Genomic DNA, 18894 nt, shown 5'->3' on the forward strand with positions numbered 1-18894 from the left:
TGGATAAAAGCATAGTCTAAATAAAGCCATCTAGATTTCTATTTCCTAAAGCTCTTTATGCATTCATGAGAGGATGGGGTCCATTCTGACAGCATTGTCACAAGATAGCAAATATTCTGGACAGGATGCAAATTCGTTGCATGGTATTCTTGTACCAGATCAATTCAGAGTTGCCAATATAGAAGGGAAACCATTGAAAAACCCTGTGCAGGCACAAGAAAAATATAATAGTTCCATAGAGGCAGAGCTAATATTTAAGCCCAGTCTCCAGGATCTGTGTGACAGAAATGGCTACCATTGCAGTAGAGAGAGAAAGAGACCGGTTGGGACCTTGTACTTACAGTATACAACTCATTGTCGCACCCACCAAATGAACCTCCTTAGGATCCCAAATTAGAACCCGTGCGCAGCCATGCAAAGGGTGACTTCTCAGCATCACACTAGTTCAAATGGAATGGAACAGTGTGTGAGGTTTTTAACAGTGGCTGGAGTGCCAATTCTGCCACCAATCAAGTTTTCCCTGCAAGTTGGAGGACCTGCTTTTAGGGCTGGATGCAGGTTAACATCATACCCAGGACAGAGCAATGGCAGGTTAAGGGGCCAAATGAGTGGAATCACTTCTGGCATTTACAGAAATCGAATCAGCAACCTTCCGATTGCTGGCACAGAGCCACCACTCCGCCCTAGCATCATCTAAATATATAAATGTGAAAGTTGGGGGCCTATACCAAGGATAATTTTGTTTTATGAAAGAAAGTGGGATGTTGGTTTTGCGGTTGGGAATTTTGCAGCCAGAATTGGAAGGAATTTCTAAAACTGAGAGGGTGAACTGGTTTGTAAGGAAAGGCAGCTCAGTCTTAAAGTTTAGTCATGAGACTTTTATTTACTTTACTTTCCACATAACCTTAGAATTTTCCTTTATTTTTGCATTTGTGTGGTGTTTACTGTTTCAGTTTTATTTTTGTTTCCTTTCTTGTGGAGAAGAATATGCAGGCCTTGAATGCCAAAAGTAAGTTGGGGCGGGGAATGCATTTCTTGGTCTGGCATTCTTTGAGCAGGGCACGGAGTTGTTGAAGTATTACTGTATCAGTACAGAGAATTGAATTGTGTTTTGGTTCATATTCAAATCTGAGTATGACAAATGACAAAACACAAACAAAACTACTAATAAAATTCTGCTGCTCACAATTGATAAAGTGATTGTTAGAAATAATTACAGTAAATGAGAGACTGATGAAAATATAACAGCATACATTTAAAAATACTTTCCCGCATTTTCTTGGTTTTGGAAAACTGAAATGAATGCAAAAAAATTTAAATTATGCATATTGTCAGGTATACAGAGTACAGTGAAAATCTTACTTATGTATTTTAACAAAATGCATTATGTCACCCCTCTCCGGTGCTAAGATGACAGCAATAAACAGTGTTGTTTATTTTATTGGAGGTTATGACCTGCAAGATTAAATACTGAAAACATATAATTTAATCAATCCGAAATACCAAAAGATGCTTATTCACAAGGGAATTCTGTCTCTTAGACTATTCTTTCCAGGTATTAATACTTCATTCTGTTTCTTGTTTCATATTTTTTGTTATTTATTCTTGCTCCCTTGTGGTGTTTTTAGGTTTTACTTGTGTTTACTTGTGTCCTTTGCCCTGTGTATTATTTGTTTGCAGGGGAAGAATCTCGGATTAGTTTTCAGGCCACATGATCATACAGTCATTATGGTTGTAGTTATTGCTGGAGTACTTGCAGCTGTGTTCTCCAACTATGTTTGTGCTACTCCCTTTTTATTAGGGTTTACATTTTTATTTCTGTTCACTGGTTTGTGTCTTAGTTTTGGGTTGAAGGATTTATTATTGAATTATGGATTTTGAATGTTGGAGATTTATTATTCTTTTTTAGGTTTGTTTCATGATTGTTTTCTTCTTATTTTGATTTTTTTTCTTTTCATTTTTATTGTTTTTTTGTTTATTCTTCCCAATTCATTGTCTGTTATTACTGCTTAGTTAATTAGTGGATTTTTTTGTTCTTAATTATTTTGTTTAGTGTTTTAGGTTTTATTTTCATTATTGATTTTGTATTGAACTTTGAATTTTTTGAAATTTTACATTTTAATTATTTATTTTTTCTTAATAAACATCATGTGATGCCTTTCAGTGTGGCGGCATAAAGAAAAGCATTTTCTACCGTGAAGTATCCAAAAGATTTGGCTATTCCTGTGTATGAACGTATATTTTTCTCGTTTGAAGACTTTGAGTTTTTTAGTTAGCATTTTAAACATGATGACTGGACTGGTCAACTGTCTTTTGTGGTTTTGACTCCTGCCTGTTTTTTCAACATCTTCCGATTCTCATTAAAATCTTTTACTGTCTCGCCTTGAGTCAGTATAATTATGATTTATGCTTTAGTGAGCATGTCAAATGCACATATCACTGAAGAATGTACTACTTTAAAATACTGGTAGGCCTTATATCCATTTTGGATTAATAGGGAACTGAAGCCTATCCTCACGACATTGGGAACAAGGCAGGGCCTTTTACAAATTGGAAGCTATTGGGGGAAAAAATTAATACAAATACAGGAAGAATCTACAGAATCTGTAAGGATGTTGAATAGACTAGGATTATAACACAGTTTGCTAACCTGTCACCCACTATTAAAATAATTTTTAAACCAATGCAAAATAATAAATACAATTAGTGTAGTTAATAATACTTTATTGATCAATTACATCAATTAGACTTTTGGCACTAATTCTGGTTCAGATCAAAATTCTATCCCATTATGTTCTAGAGAGCAGAGAAAGAAGAAAGTTTAATGAAAAGTACCTAGACAGAGATACTAAAATATCCAGGTTAGCAACCTTTTAACCTGTTCAGGTAACTGAGGACAACTTTAAAATGTACCTGTTGTACGTATTGTATATTGTAAGTTGAGCAAGATATGTAAGAGGTACAATTTTCAGTTGAGTTACTATTTTACATAATTAAGGAAAAGTTTATCATGTAAAGGAGGATTTATTACTGCATGTATTGGAATACACTAGCAAAAAATACATAGATTTTAGGAAAAACGTTTATATTAACAATATTCTCTCAGTTAATATAAGGTGAAGATGTGACCAGTGGACCAGTTTAGATTAGTTTGGATTAGATTATACTTTATTTGTCCCCAAGGGGAAATTCAAAATTTTAACAGTTATTAAAGACACAGTAAGTTTACATTGGTTTTGATATCCTTATGCAATTATGAATTTTATTTATGTAACCTGTAGTGAAACTTTTAAAGAAACCTGATCAGATTTAATGTGAAATTTGAGCCTGATAACACAGAATAATATGCTTTTATGTAAATTAATCCTAAACACTGAAATTTAAAAATAATCATCTAATAAATTAGGGCGGCACGGTGGCACAGTGGGTAGCACTGCTGCCTCGCAGTTGGGAGACCTGGGGACCTGGGTTCGCTTCCCGGGTCCTTCCTGCGTGGAGTTTGCATGTTCTCCCCGGGTCTGTGTGGGTTTCCTCCGGGCGCTCCGGTTTCCTCCCACAGTCCAAAGACATGCAGGTTAGGTGGATTGGCGATTCTAAATTGGCCCTAGTGTGTGGGTGTGTTTGTGTGTGTCCTGCGGTGGGTTGGCACCCTGCCCGGGATTGGTTCCTGCCTTGTGCCCTGTGTTGGCTGGGATTGGCTCCAGCAGACCCCCGTGACCCTGTGTTCGGATTCAGCTGGTTGGAAAATGGATGGGTGGATCTAGTAAATTAGGTATGTATGGAAGAAGTAGGTGTGGTTCAGTAATATAAAATTCAGTGTCATTACACAAAAAAACAAACAACAAATATTTCCCTTGCATTTCTTCATTTATAAATTGTTTACCCAAGTTGGATGAGAGGTTTGATTGTAATGGCCAAAAAAGCTAATGATAAAAGACACCGTTGTTTCTTTCCATGCTGTATTGTTATTTACATGAGTTGAGGTTTGGAGTATACAAATATACCCATGCACATATTAAAGGCCAAAATCTAAACTTACATAATAAATGGAATTAAGTAACTCTCTGCTCTGTCAAAGATTTTTTCTGTATCCAATGACAGCTATAGCCCCTGAGAAATTGTTTATATATATGTATATGTACAGTACACCCCCAAAATTCGCAGGGGTTACGCCTCCGCAATTTTTATGGCTTTTTTCATGGCAATACTATACTGTAGAGAGAACAGGAAGCAACTGGAGAGGAAAATGTGGCTTGGGATGGTGAAAGTAGCCAATAGAATTTGAAACTGCATCTCCCAGCAGTCCCTGCAGTGGCTCTGATTGGTTTTCTGCTGAGGGTGCTGGGGCTGTTGAGGTCAAAGGATGTCAGCACGGCTTTTAAAAAGGGGGCCAGTGACTAAAAGCAATAAAAAAGGTTTTGTAATTTATGTTTCAAGTTCCTGTCTGTCTGCCTTCTTTTGGGTTACATTTACTTATTCGTTTTGTCCTGGATTGTTTTGTGTTTGGTGTCTGGATTGTCTGCCGTCGGCCTGTGTACATGAGTACTGTAAATGGATTCATGGCCATCCTGCAAAGAAACGAGCGCTCCTGAACCAGTCCACCTATCTTCACCATTTCAGGAACTAGCGGTAGGACTATCTGTACATTCCTATTCATGTGCAGATCTCTGGACTATCTATTTTCATCATTACATTTCATCCGTTGATGTTTTTCATGAACGTTTTTCGTGATTTACTGTATGTGTTTTGTTTGTGCTTTGTTGTATTTAATGTGTAATCGCATTATTTTAATTTATTTCATTTGTTTTCATTACATTCTTTATTTGCCGTTTGATTACCTGTTTGCCTTGTTTTTGTCTGTTTGTGAGTGTGTGCGGGTCGGGCCAAGGCTGGGTGTGTCCCTGGAATCTTCACCATAAAAATAAATAAATCGCCCTCTTCTCGACGGTGTGAATCTTAGCGGCACCGGACCTCTACAGCGTTATTCATTTCTCCTTGCTGCTGATTGACTGTGATGTATCTCTCCAGCTGAGTGTTCTTGTGTTTTCCATTTTGTTCCTCTTAACCCTTAAACCGCCACAACCGGCTATAGTCGTTTCCCAGTGCCATTTGCGAGCACCCAGGGGCTGATCAGTCAGTGCCGTACATTCGTTGAGCAGCCAGCTCATGACCACTGCCAGCCCCTTGTGAGCAGGGGGGTTGAACGCACCCCTAGAAGACACAGACGCTCCTCAAAAAAACCCTCTTAAAAAACGCTGATAGACTACCTTCACATTGCTCCCTTACTTGCTGGGCTTACTTGCGGCTGCTCTGTCGCGTGATATGCTTCTCGTGCGACACTAGGCTTACTTAAAAGCTTGAACATCACCTGTCCTTTTTGGCTGATTGCTTTGTTTCTCTCTCCTCCCCCAGACATCCTCTGCTCCTGTTGGGGGTCCCGCTTCTGTTGTGCTCCCCTATGATATTTGTCTATTCTTTAATCGATAACTAACTTCATACTGAGCTTGTTTTACTTCTGAAAGAGACATGTTTGTTTGAAGTGTTTGAATAAAGTTCCTGTCTCTACAATCTCCTATGTTTCTCTGCAATTCTGTGACCCAAGCCTGACATCCTGCAGTACTGCAGCCTCACTGTTCCTGGGACTGAGCCGCTGCACTAGACTAGCCTGCAAGCATCAGCGCTTACCTGTGTGTGCTTGCATGCAGCCAACTCAAGTGCAGTTGGCTCAGTGATTTACTGAATTTCATCCATGGTGTCAGTTTCACCTTGTACATATTGTTCCAGTAGTTTTTTTAATAGTTTTTACAGTTCATTAGCAGTGTGTAAATGATTAGTGTTGCAGTAATTGTGATGCTCTTTGCATGAAAAAAAATGTGTTCCATTAAAATTCCACTTTTTCTTTGTGAATTGTGACGTTTACTTAAAAAGTGCAGCAAAAAAGTATTTGGCATCCAGGGATGCATTAACCCCCAAGTATGTGGCAGTTTAAGGGTTAAAGCCTCAAGATGCCGCCGAAACGCCCTGTACCTTCTAAGGCTTCTGGCAATGAAAACGCGCTTGCATGAATTACACATGAATTACAGTACATATAGCGGTAACATCGATATTTTACATTCTAGCACTGCAGTAATGCCAGAGTGCCAAATATTTTTTACAGTGGCAGTTTAGCTTTTCCAAAATAACGCTTCATTTTTTAATGCTAAACTATCTCTCCTTTGAATGCAGCACAGTTAAATTTTAAACCATTATCTGTGACTGAAGAGTTACTTGACACATGAATAGTAATCATATTTGGAAGATGAGTAATAATCCAAGACACACACTGAATTTTAATTTTGAAATATGATCAGAATCTTATTTAAGTTGATTTGATTTATACCATATATGAAGACAATCTCTGCTCTGCATAGTAAAATAAGTGTATTTCTAAGAAATACCTTTCTTTGTGGTTTTTCACAATTCGCGGGTGCTCTAGGAACGTAACTCATGCAAATTTTGGTGGTGTATTTTATATGTGTAATATATATTGTCACAAAAGCCACAAAGAGCCATAGCAAGGTTTGGGGCAGCCACCCATATAATTGGTATCCTGGCTGCAAAATCGTCAGAACGTTACACGGCACTGATGTGCACAAAACCGAGTCCAAAACAGAACTGAGGGAATAGGGAAGAGGTGGAGGCTTTTAAAGGGGAAGACAGGAAATGAGATCAAAGGGGTCGGGCTCATGAAGGTCTTCAGGCATAGGCTCGAGCCCGGATGTGATATCACAGGGGCCGGAGCAGGCAAGGTCTTCGTCCATAGGCTCGGTCCCGGAAGTGACGTCAAGAGGACCAGGTGGAATCTTCCGTTAATGGTCTGCAGGCAAGAGAGAAAAAGAGTCAGTGCACTCAAGCCCTTTAGCTGCCTTCCATGTGCACGTGTGTGACAATATATACACAATGTTGAAAGGTTCAGAAGTTTGGTAGTTATTGTCTGCTTCATACAAATTCAGATTTGTCTTTATGGTTAAAAGTTCTTAATAAAGGAAAAAAGTTCCTTTTTGAAAAGAGCTTGCTGTTATATAAAGGAAGTCTTACACAGTGACTAAAATATCAAACATTAAACCACAAAATTGCTGTTCACTAATGATTGTGAATGAAGAGCTCATGAAACTTTAACAAAAAAAAAAAAAAGCTTGCATTCAAAAACTTAGACTGAACAACTCCAAAACTTACCTGAAATTCTAGGTAGATGTCACCACATAAAGCAGGCGTGACCAGACCAGAAACATTGCCAGGTTTGTACCTGCAACCAGAAAACATTCAGTCAGTCCTCAAAAAAGGGAAAAGGAAAACCATGGATGCTCCTGGCCTAAAGAATAATATTGATAATTTATTTTAAAAAGATTCAAAATAGACATTTAAAAAAAAACTACCAAATCCAAATAGCATAACCTTAAACAAGAACAAAAAATTCAAAACCAGAAAAATTGAATTAGAAATTGCATAAAGCAGTATTCTAAAGCCAAGAGTGAATTCCAGACAACATAAGTAACATCTAATTCATGTCTCTTAGGTCTTAAGCTTAGGCTGCTATAGATCTTTATAAAAAGCTGAGGATGCTATGTCAGGGGGCACTGCTTCTTTCAGCTCAACATATACTAGGACAGTAACTAACAGAATTAACATTAATGCAAGTTTATTAATAGATGAGACAATACTATTAAATAACTACAAAATACAAAAAGAAACAAAAACATATTCAGATATATAACACACAAAAGAGTTCATTAAAAAACTGGAACATACATGAATAAACAGTTGCAAAACTAAAGCCAGAGATGGGCCCTTGGTCAGACTAACTCACAGTCCTTGCGACTAACTAACCATGTGATTCTGAGCAGATATCTTAACCTGCTTGTCCTCTTGTTGTAGAAAAATATCTAAATGTTGCATAATTTCATATGTAAAGTGACATGGTTTAGTGTTCATTATAGGAAGTTGGTATTTAAGAAAAGTTTTATTTTTTTATTCATTAATATACAAAATAGTGTACATAATATTACCTAAGTAATAATTATAATGTTGTATGTATGAAATAATTTGGTTGTAGTTCTACTTCTAGTGGCCATGGTCTTTCTGCAAACATGGGTCTGTTCAATATCAGACATCTGATATCCAAACCAATTCCACACGATATAGATTTCACATTACTACCTTTCTTTGGAATTGCCTCATCAGCTACCAGAGAATCATTACTTGCCTCCATGTTCACTTAGCAGTACAGCTTAGCTAGCCAGCTACATGCTAGCCTAGCACACAAACTTGCTGGGAAGCAACACGAGCCAGAACGCAACTGTTTATGCATGGTTCACGTTCTTCCTGTATTGTTATAGTGCATATTAGCCCTGCATTATGCATTAACAATTGGAAATCTATATATATAAAATCCCTATGTGCGTCCAGGTGTCCGTGTGTGGGTGTCTTCTGGTGAAGTGCGCATGCGCGGGGAACGGTGATATGCGCGATATTACTGTCAGAGAAAGTTAGAGGCGTTTTACGGAAATACAAACCAGTATTACTGCGAGAGGAAATTAAAGGTACACAATACAGTGACGCATATTACAGCCACCTACAAGCCAGTATTACTGTCAGAGGAGATTAAAGGCATATTACCAACGCGCACGCCTGTATTACCGCCAGAGAAAATTAAAGGTATATTACGGACGTATATTACGGACGTACAAGCCAGCGGACGTACAAGACGGTATCCTTCAATAAGGGCGTGCACAAAAAGGCGAGCCTCAAAAGGACGACCTCAATTGGGCGCAGCGAATAAAGGCGCGCGTAAATAAAGATCTGCACCTGTTGCTCTTCACATATTCCAGAGCCATTTGAACTAAATTATCTATGCGCCCTTATTGAATAGAGCCGTACAAGACAGTATTACTGTCACAGAAAATTAAAGACACACAATACACTGCAGCAGCCCACGAAGAACGGTCAGCTCAGCAAGTAAACATCAACAAAAGAAAGGCTGAAAGAAAGAAAAATACGACCAACAAAAAGAATGAGGTCAAAGTCCCTTGCCATTTAATATAGACTGTTCCTACTAATGTTTATGCACTACTGTTCTAGCGCCCGTTATTGTAACGGGCTAAATGACTAGTATTTAATAATTTCCTTAACTATTGCGTAATTATTTAAATCATGATTTTCTTATTAGCAAATCTCTTTAAAATATAAATTCTAATTAATCAATTAAATCATTAAATTCTCCCAGCACTACTACAGCTCCAACATCCCTAAACTAGATTAAGAAAATTTAATGATGGATGGATGGATCAAAACAAAAAACATCCTCATTTTTACTTTTGTAACATGTCAATACAGAATTCATGATGATTTGAAACTTCAATTATGATATCGGTAATTTGAATTAAAGATAAGGTAGAAAATGATTACTGTTGGAAAAAAACAGATGCAATATTTGCTGCTTTTCCAAATCTGGATACTTCTGAATGTGATTTAAAGCATTCTGTCAGTTTTGCCTAGCCTTATTTTTGAAGGCACACTGCAGTATGCAAAGCTATGCTGTACCAAGTGTCATGAACAGGAAAGTCATCTCCGTATGATTAAGTGAGTTGCATTTCTAGGATGCAAGGGTATATACACTGTAAAATAATAAGGTCTGACTGTGTATTTTAGTTGTGGGTTTTGATGGCTTGTAATATGTGATTTATTTTTATATGATGGAAATTCTTTTATTTATCTCTTTTAGAAATACAGTAATTCAGTTTAGGTTTAATGCTAACGGTTTGTAAATAGCTGTCTGTTTTGTACCACAATTTTAATAAAAATGAAGAGCATTTTGGGTTATAAAGCACCATATAACCTTAGTTTAATCATTGTAGATTGTTTTTTTTTTCTGTCACTAAAATAGTCTCCTCTCCCTGTTATGCAATTGTATTAATACACAAATGAATAAGAAGCATGAATATGAGAACATATAGATTTTTTTATGTGGAAATGCTCTGTAAAATTGGATGACTGTGGGTTTTTGTCATAATATGTTTGTTTCTAAAGAAAATTTAATTGGAACCATAATAAATAAAAGTATCAATGTTGCAGTTGCCATAAATGTAATTCTATAATTTTTGGCTTTGTCAGCAGACTGAGATATCCTGTTTATTCATTTTTTGAAATACACTCATGTTAATTGCACACAAGCAAGACCCTGTGATTGATGGATGATGAAATATTTCCTGGGTGACACCGAAATGTGGGAGTAATCTGGGGGCAACATAAACTTCACTCAAACACTGATGCTGCCTAAAGTTAAAAAGAAAACGTGAAAACTAGGAGAAAAAAAATGTTTTGTGCATTTACTATAACAAAAGTAGCAATTTGTTTTAAAGTTTGTATTGATGTTTCCTCCCACAGTGTAAAGAAGATGAACTGACATTGAACTAACATTGTTAAATTGGCTGTAGTGTGTTGTAGGGTGTGTGTGTGTGTGTGTGTGTATGTGTGTGTGTGTGTTCACCCTGAGATAGGCTGGCACCCTATCGGATTGCTCCTGGCTTGTACCCAATTCTTGCTGAGATAGACTTTGGCTACCCTGCTCTGGATATGCAGATATGGAAAATGAATGAATGGATGGATGGGGGTATTGAATGAATTTCAGTGTTTCATAAAAAGCTTTTCTCTTACATTTTAAGGTGTGACCTACTGCCTGAGTAATTCCAGTTTAAAACCTAAGGCTGCCTTTTCAGTCCTCAACTTTGACTCACAGTGTTACTCTTTTCAGGTTACTTAACTTGCTTGTGTTTTACCCATTCAAAGCAATTATAAACAACTGTACTATAAGTATGTACTTGTAAAACACCCTGGGAGTGGTGCTCACTATAAAAACAAATTTTATAAAATAATGGTTAGTTGTGATTGTACATTTTTATGATATTCCATTAACCTGTTATATATAAAATGACAAGTAAACCACAGATGAAGAGTGTATTGCCTAGTGTATTCTACTGAGGACATCATCAGCTTTTACTTAATTAGGCCCAAAAGAGCAGTTTGAGCTAAATATACATTTCTACCTATAACAAAAAGGTAATTTAATACATAAAATGATATTATTATGACTTCCACATACAGCATTTAAATTAATGAGAAGCAGAAAAATGAAATTTTTACATTTATTCTTATACATAGACTTAGTAATGAGCAATAATATGCTCTTAAACCAAAAATTTTTTGAAACTCATACATCACATGTAACACTTGTCAAAGTGATGAATCCAGGTCAGGTATATAGAGCAGAACATAATCAGTATGCAAAAATATCTTTTGTTCATATCTGTCCTTGAGAGTTTTATGAGTTGCTGATCCATCAAGCAAATAAATAGTAAGTGCCTCAGTTTCATCTGGTTAAAAATAGGGGAAAGATGAGCAGAACTGCAGGATGTTCAGACACAAACAAAACATAAAAGATGTAATGTGTCTCAGATGTGAAAAAGTAACTGCCTTCTCTTGATAAATCCATTATTATGTGAGAACATAACCAGTCTTTGACCTAGCTTAGTTAATACTTTAAAGCCATGGCTAATAGTGCTTAGATTGATCATCAGGAATCCAATAAACTGCACATTGGAGGTAGCATAATATTTCAGAATATGCATTGTGACTCCATGATTTCTTGTAAACAAGCTAAACAAGATTAATAGACTTATTGTAATGATAGCTGTCCATTTGGTCTACTTCTTCTGGTTTTCATTAAATGGAAGAAGGTCTCTAGAACTGAAAGCTTAATAATGGCTGTCAGTAATGCAAATAATAGTCTACATTGCCAAGTACTACAGGTCTCCCAGTGATCATAATAGCATAGTTTATGCTATTTATCAGTTTTGAAGGTTGTCACCAGTCTAGAAAAATCTCAGAGAAAGTATAAGCTGTAACTTTTCCTCTGTCAGTCTATTTATTCCTTGTTTTTTGTTCATCTTTCATCAGTGCATTTTGGCTTATTTGCATAAGGCCCAGGAACACTAATGACTATTGTCACTGCGAAGTCAAAAGTTTTCGAACATCCTGCTGGATTTCTGATGTGTGGTGTTTTTCGATTCATAAAATATTGTGTGCCTTGTACAGCATGTTATTAAAGTTACAACAACTATATTAAAAATCAAAAATGTGATTTTTTTTTTTTAATTAAATGCAATTTTAACCATACTGTATGTTGTGGCAGGGGGCTGGGGGTCAGACCCAGCCATGACGCCTGGAAGGACCAGGATGCAGTCTATACGTCCCCTGGGACACGAGGGGGCAACCGCCCTGGATAGTGTGGGGACCACGGGGACGGAGTGTGGAGGCTCAATCCCATTGGCTCGTGGCCACCACCAGGGGGCACCCCAAGCCTCATAGAGCCCGGGAGATCTGCACTTCCGCCACATTTGGGAAGGTGAAGGAAGTACCTTCCAGGGACACCCGGAGTGCTTCCGGGTGCTCATGCAGCACTTCCGCCACACCAGGAAGTGTCGCCGGAAGGACATCAGCGAGCACCTGGAGCACATCCGGATGACTATAAAAGGGGCCGCCTTCCTACAGTCTGGGAGCGAGAGTCGGGTGGAAGAGGACAAAGCTCAGAGGACAGGAAGAAAGGCGGCCCACGGACGTTTGAAGGCCCAAGTGAGGGTGAAGGGTGCGGGAGCACTGTGTGCTGTGCGGGACTGTGTTGGGGACTTTATTGTAAATAAATGTGTGTTTTATAATAGTACCGGTGTCTGTCTGATGGTGCTCGGGCTAGCTCTCACAATGTGTAACAGTTGTCTCACAATTATAAATGGTATATAAGCCATGTAACACAAACAGCAAGCTTCTTTGTTTGAGTCAGACTGAGCATGCTGTAAATGTGATTGCAAGTCTCAAGTGAAGCTGGTGAAGGCTCTGGAAAACACAAGTTAATAGAACAAGATGTTAAGAAGTGGAGTTGTGCTTTATTAGAGGAAAAGAGGTGAAGGATAATAGCTGGGAGCATGTAAAAAAATAAACAGTAGAAAGCGGTAAGTTGGGCACAGTAACTATTGTCAAAATATATCACTAAATTAGCTACCGGTATCCATATCTTTGGGAATGAAGGAGATTTATGGAAGTACAGAAAAACAAGCGATGAGAAAACTGGACTTCTTTCAGTAATAAGAGTCTTAGAAATATAGAATATATTATGAAACTATTTGGATGCGCTTTTAATTAATGTGTTTATGTTTGAAAGGCTGTCCCTTTGAAAGCAATATTAAGCTGCTTGGATAGGCACTTTTTCACAGTAAATAAGGATTCACTTAGCAAAGCTTGTGCCCAGAGTATACGATAAGCATTCTGTATTCCGTAAAATAACAAAAGTTAATCAATCCTTAAACTATCACTCTTAACATTTTAGTGTGCACCACATTCATAGACATTTTACTAACATTTAACCTGAGCTTTTTTATTTTTCCTCTAATTTTTTTCTGGGTTCACTTGAATGTAGCCATCTTATCTTTTCAAACCCATTGAATTTATAGCAGTCTGAGCAGGCAGACCATTATTCAAAATTAGCCAAAATAACCATATCATCACCCATGGGTAAAAAGGTGAATAAGCTGCAGCCACACTGTCACCATCATAGTGTTGCATAGAGACCAGTCCACCTAAGGAATGAAAGCAAATTAAAAAGGTAGGAATCCATTGTGTCATGAGTTAGAACCTATGTGAAAAGGCTTATTGAACAGCCATTTAGCTCCTCCATATCCATAAAACTCACACCACGGTGCCGTGCCCTCAGAGTGACTGTCTTGTGGATCTATTTAACAGAACCTTATTTGTCTTGCTTTTTATCTTCATGGCAGAGCATCAGAAGGGCTGGGACCAACATCTCCCTGCCTTGCTATGCACTTATCACTCTGTTGTCTAGGAGTCCATTGGCTTCATACCTGCCATGTTGATATTTTTCCGGGAGCTACACACCACTGAGCCCGACATCAGCACAACTCCAGGGACCTATGTAAAAATCTTTAACCTCACTCCCATGAATAGGCATTTCTACCATGTTAAAGAATCTAAAGGGGAAAGATGCGCTTTGTAATTTTTTAGCTGCTGTTTTCTGAGATAATAATGTGTTTTACATTTCTCATCCCAACAGTCCCTGCTGGGTTTTATCCTGTAAACATTTTTTTTAATTATTATTTTTTAAACATTTCATTGATTATATTAAAATCAAATAACATTCCGTACAAGCAAGCCAAGTTTAACAAAACTAGGTTCGGAACAAATCATCCCCCACCCATGAGAAAGAGAGCTAGGCCAGCAGAGTAAAAACTAAACTAGTAAAAATAAGTAAATAGATAAATTAATAAATGATTAAAAATAGAATAAAAAAGAGGGGAGAGAATCTGCTTCCTCAATTTAAATGCTTATTCTAAAATGTTATTGATTAGATCCTGCCAGGTTTTGAAAAAAGTTTTGTACAGATCCTCTGAGTGAGAATTTATTTTTTTCCAATTTCAAATAGTATATAATATCAGTTACCCATTGACTTGAAAGAAATGGATTAGGATTCTTCCAGTTGAGTAAGATAAGTCTAGGTGCCAATAGTGTAGTAAAGGCAATTAGTTTGTTTGTCCTTCTCCACTCAAACACAGCTGTTAATGGATTAGGAGGGATTGTGTCACGAATGGTGTCTGAAAGGCATTTTAATTTACTCATGGCTTATTGCTCCCCCTTGTGGATGCAAAGAATTTTGCCATACTAGAAGGAGCAATGCAAAAAGAAGCACTTTTTTAAATGTACACTATATTTTGTGCAGTATGCTTTTATACAAGTACTGTTGACTAATAGGTAATATTGTTACAGGACATTATAATTATTTAGAAATATGAAGTATATTTGTGCATTTTCCATGATGTCATTTACCTGAACTGACTGTGAAATGAAAGAAATTAAGTATTTATTTTTGTTACACACCCTTTATCACCTTACAACAAACATTTCTGAAATGTAAAGCCACATTTTTTTTAAGCAGAACCACCACAAATACACCATCTAAATTTATGTAAACAGCTGAACAGCAATGAATCAGCACATATTCTTCAGTAACACCTCAGTTTGAACAGACAAAATAATTTACAGAGAAGAGTATATGTATAAACATCAAAAAAAGCAGGAAGACACTAAATTAGCTCCACATTCAGAAATGTGCCTCTGGTCAAACTTATGAGTATATTATTAATTAGCTATGAGTGAAAGTTCAGCACATATATATTTATTTTAAAATAATTGCTTTCACTACTCTCCTGTAATTCTTAGTTGAAATTCTGGCCTGTCAGGCTGTGTAAATACTACAGGCATGTATTTGAATCAAGTTAGTTGTTCTGACATGTACATAACTTATTGTTCCATGTTTTCTACACAGTGCCCCAAAATGGCCATTGACAGCATATTTCAGCAAGAATTCAATAATTTGTAAGTGCCATTTTTGTTCACAAGTATCTTAGGCATTCTCAGATGATAGAAAAAAAATAATGACACTATATAAACATATCATGAAACAGGGCCATAATAAATATACTATGTGGACAATGCAAGAGAGAAACAAATGAAGTATTTCATTAAGAAAGTAAGTCATTAATTCAGATTTAAATAGGTCAAATGATTGAATTTGTCTAATTGAAGTAGGCAAAAAATTCCAGAGTTTTGGTTTAAAATAATTAAAGGCACAGACTATGAAACTTTTTTATCTTGCAAAATAATAAAAGCACAAACTATGAAACTTCTGTATCTGTAATTTGGGATAGACAGAAGATGGACATCAACGTAATGTTCCTTGGTACGTAACTAATTAAATATGCTGAACAGGTCAGTGAACTTTCATGTAAGATAAAAAATCAACATTAAAATTGTAACCGTCAATGGGAAGTCGGTGAAAAAGACAGTACGTACCTGAGTAATAATCTCTCGTAATCGTGTGTGTGTCAATAGGCAAGATGCTGAATTTAGTGCCATCTGAAATTTGTGTAACAAACTTTTAAGAATAATGTAAAGGGTATTGTAGTAGTCCAGGCATAAAAAATAAAAGCATGAAAAATGGCCTCATCTGCAAAATAGTCTTAATAGGACTGGATATGGGAAATGTTGGGGTGATGCAATAGTCATGTTGCTCACTTGCAACAAGAAAACCAGGGTTCCATTTACTGCATATTCTCTCCATGTCAGCATGGGTTCTGTCTGGGTCCTTCAGTTTCCTCTCAAATCCCAAAAACATCAGGTGAGGTGGATTGGTGATGCTTATTGTGTGTGTGTGCGTGTGTGTGTACCTCCAATGGGCTGGTCAGGGGTTTGTTCTTATAACTGATGCTTGCTGGGATAGGCTTCAGCTTCCCCATAACCCTGTTCTGGATTAGTGGGTTTGGAAGACGAATGGATGGATGGATGAATTAGTGGATAGATGTAAAATGTTCCTAAGATGAAAATAAGTAGATTTGCAAACAATCTTTATATGACCATGGAGTGACAGTTTAGGATCAACACCCAGACTTCATAGATGCTGACATTTAAGGTATTATTTCATAAAGTAATTGAAGCTAAAGCTATGGAATTAAGATTAATTTTAGATAAGATTAAATTTGATTTTAGATTAGTTTCCAGTGTGCATCACTTTAGTCTTGTTTACATTTAAATGGAGAAAGTTCATCAGAACAGCTGCCCGAAAAAAAAATCAGCACAGGGATCATTACTAAGTGATAAAAAAATCTGGATATCATCACCGTAGATAAGAAACAGAAGACAAAACTGATAAATGATTTCCCCAAAGAAAATAAATATATTAATGTAAAATGGGGCAAAATGAGTCCAGAGGAACTCCACAGAAGAATGGACTAACATCCATCCATTTTCCAACCCGCTGAATCCGAACACAGGGTCACGGGAGTCTGCTGGAGCCAATCCCAGCCAACACAGGGCACAAGGCAGGAAACAATCCTGAACAGGGTGCCAACCCACCGCAGGACACACACAAACACACCCACACACCAAGCACATACTAGGGCCAATTTAGAATCGCCAATCCACCTAACCTGCATGTCTTTGGACTGTGGGAGGAAACCCACGCAGACACGGGGAGAACATGCAAACTCCACGCAGGGAGGACCCGGGAAGCGAACCCAGGTCTCCCAACAGCGAGGCAGCAGCGCTACCCACTGCACCACCGTGCCGCCCATGGACTAACATTGGATGTTAAATTGCTGATTTCAACAGATTGACCTTGTTTTGAACCTGGTGGTGAACAATTTCAAATGCAGCTGAGAGATCATGTCAGGTCAGGTTGGTGAGCATGGACTGGTATAGCGGGTTGCTGCACCAAACACATGACAAAACAGATCTCAAGAGCCCCAATCAGAGCCTCCATTGACTCTGCGAAGATCAAAGTTTCGTTAAAGTCAAGATAGGTGAATTTTTCTCGCCAACAGATGCCCCACAGCCGCTGGATCCCACGACCTTCCCCACCACTCTGTCCATGCAAGCATAGAACAGAGTAGGAGCAGGAAAACATCCCTAACGAACCCCAGAATCAACTGAGAAAAATGCAGAGGTTCTGCCTCCATTCTGCACAGCACTCACAGTACCAGTGGATAGGCTGAGAAGTCTTGCAAAAGTGGAACAGAGCAAAGACCACTGTCACAGTTGACAAGTAGGTCGTTTAAAACTTGGATTAAGGCTGCTTCGGTATTATGGGTCTTGCCTAAAGTCAGATTGAAACTGCTCATAAAGATCACTCGAATGCAAGTGACACTGTAGCTGTTGGGCAACAACTTCTTGCATGATTTTAGATAATAAAAGGCATATGAAAAACAGGTCTGTAATTTGAGGACACTGAAATCTCTGAATTTTCTTTTTTCAATAACTGAGAAATGACTGCTGTTATGAGGAACTACACCAAAGGCAAGTTACACATTTGTCAAATGTACAAGTACAGGGGCATATTTTTAAAAAGGAGGTGTGGATATGTTCCTCACAGTGTGCATCACAAAGTAAGGAACTCATCAAAGCTTCAGTGACAGAATCAGGTGAGACTTTCTTCCACTCCAGACAGAAATATGATTAAGAGTGCAGGTAGACAGTAATGAAAATGCATAACTTCACAAAAGTAGGTAAACATTAGTAAGATTCAAACAAAGTCTTTAATCCTATTGCACTACTTGTTATTATTTGTCAATATATAAACCTTTTTTAAATTAAAAGAAAATATATATATATATTTGGGAAAGACTTCCTGGGCTGACTAAAAATTCACAATTATTATGGAGCGTCTGATATTAAATGTAAAACATTAAATTCAAAAGTTGTCTTTTGAATTTAAATAATAAAAATCTGATAAAAATGGCTTTGTGCATTATGTAAGACTGAAAGTGAAAATGGCCAGGTTTAATACTACTTTGACTTGTGTAGTAAATAAATGAATCTTCAGAGTCTGTTTATAATCCTTCATTTGCAAATGGAGTCTTGATAAGGGAACATGTTGTCTGTGTATTGTCAGCACTATAAATCTGTAATCCTTTAGTATTAAACAAACAGAAGTAGTTTACATTCACAGTAATAGAATATTATTGGCCGGAAACTGCTGCTCTTATCTTAATTGCTGAAATGACTTGGGTCTGGTGGAAAGTGCAGCTATATATATGTAATTAAGGAAAAGGAAAGCAAATTTACAGTTGCATAAAATGATAAGATAACAAATAAGATTTTTTTTTCAAGCAGGCCCCTCAATTAGATTTAAAACAAAGATGGTGTGGGTGTGTCTTTCCTTACACCTATTCTAACTAAGACAGGTTCATGCTGCAACACAGATTTAGAATAATCGAGTTCACAAAACGGAAGGATGAATAA

The 18894-nt window shown here is 37.3% G+C and overlaps 1 protein-coding gene across 12 annotated transcripts in view; it reads left to right on the forward strand.

Moving 5' to 3' along the window:
* The window catches only part of ppfibp2b (PPFIA binding protein 2b), a 306312-nt gene that overhangs the window by 106386 nt on the left and 181032 nt on the right, over positions 1 to 18894 (forward strand). The window lies entirely within an intron of this gene.

The sequence above is a fragment of the Erpetoichthys calabaricus genome, chromosome 2, assembly GCF_900747795.2.
Source record: "Erpetoichthys calabaricus chromosome 2, fErpCal1.3, whole genome shotgun sequence".
NCBI classification, from domain to species: domain Eukaryota; kingdom Metazoa; phylum Chordata; class Cladistia; order Polypteriformes; family Polypteridae; genus Erpetoichthys; species Erpetoichthys calabaricus.